A 1,387-nucleotide genomic window follows, 5' to 3' on the forward strand; every position below is an offset into this window, starting at 1 on the left:
TTTTTCTCCCACAACTGTATTCTTAAATAAATGCCTAATGTTTTATTTAAAATAATTTTAGAGCCTCTGGATTATGGTGTGGTCAATTCTCACTATTTTGGTAGTTATGTTATAAAGTCATTGGATTAGTGAATATTGAACCAGTGTTCCTTGAGGAAACACAGAATTAGGTTCCTAGGGGCATCTGGTCATATATTGTCATCAATCAATCAAACAGACCCTTGTTTTATGTGTGTTTCTATTTAAAGAGACATTATTTAATATGCATTGTTGATTCATTAACATTAAATTCCTGGCCAATAGCTCTATAACTCATGTCTATCTAATGTGCATTTTCCCCATAAGGCAAATATAACCTTCTTACAATTAGGAGCACTAATCAGCACTTTAGCACTGTGCTTTGAGCTCATTTTAAACAATGAAATCACAAAAAATAAAAAAATGCAAAAAGTTTGGCACTAAATATATCACAAAACAGAGACTTGTTTACGGTATGAGAACTGAAACAAGGAGGCAGAGTGTTACCTGTTCAACATCAACAGAGAATGTGAGCATCTGGGCAATTCAAACTTTTCATCACTCTGTTCATGTTCACCATGATTGTAAAAAAAAAAAAAAAAAAAAAATCTAAGTATTGATGTTTGGGGGACTACAAATTTTAGTGAGGAGACAAATTTGCACATATGAAATCATTGAAGAATAAGGATTGGCTATATCTTCCCAGGAAAAAATTTAATTTCCTCCTTTCAGGAAAATTATCTTCAACCAATCAGCAACTGATTCCAGAATCTCATTTAAAAGCATTTAGAAATGCTCTTCTTTGTTGGTGGACTTTAAACTCCAACGTTCATCTCATTAATGCCATAATATTTCTAAAATGAGAGTTTAGCCTGTTAACAACTGCCTTTTTAGCACTTACCCAATGCATCTGCAGCTTAGGAATCGCCAAATCCCTTGAGGAGACTGTATAAAATATTAGATTCTTATCTTTATTGTCTCTTTACATCCAGAATGATCTCAGCTCCTACCTTCCTTCTTGCTTCATTGGAGCCTTGAACTCCAATTTTTCACTTCTTAACTAAGTGACTTTTCATTCTCTAAGCCATAACGTTCTGTTTCAACTCTATGCCTTGCATTGAAAATTAGAAAAAAAAAAATCCCTAAGGGAAAAAGCAGTGGTGAATACAGGACTCTTTTCAATACATCCCCCCTACCCTCCCTGCACCCCACCGGGACCTTTGTCTCTCAAATCCTTAGTGGTTTAGTTGCTCTTCTGTGATTCCATAAGAATATTTTTGTATTCTTCAAAGTTTACATTTGGTGGGAAGATTAGTAGCTCTTCCTTATTTAGGCTGATAGAGCAAAATCTCATATATTATTTATTACA

The sequence above is a fragment of the Panthera uncia genome, chromosome A2 (genome assembly GCF_023721935.1).
Source record: "Panthera uncia isolate 11264 chromosome A2, Puncia_PCG_1.0, whole genome shotgun sequence".
NCBI lineage: Eukaryota > Metazoa > Chordata > Mammalia > Carnivora > Felidae > Panthera > Panthera uncia.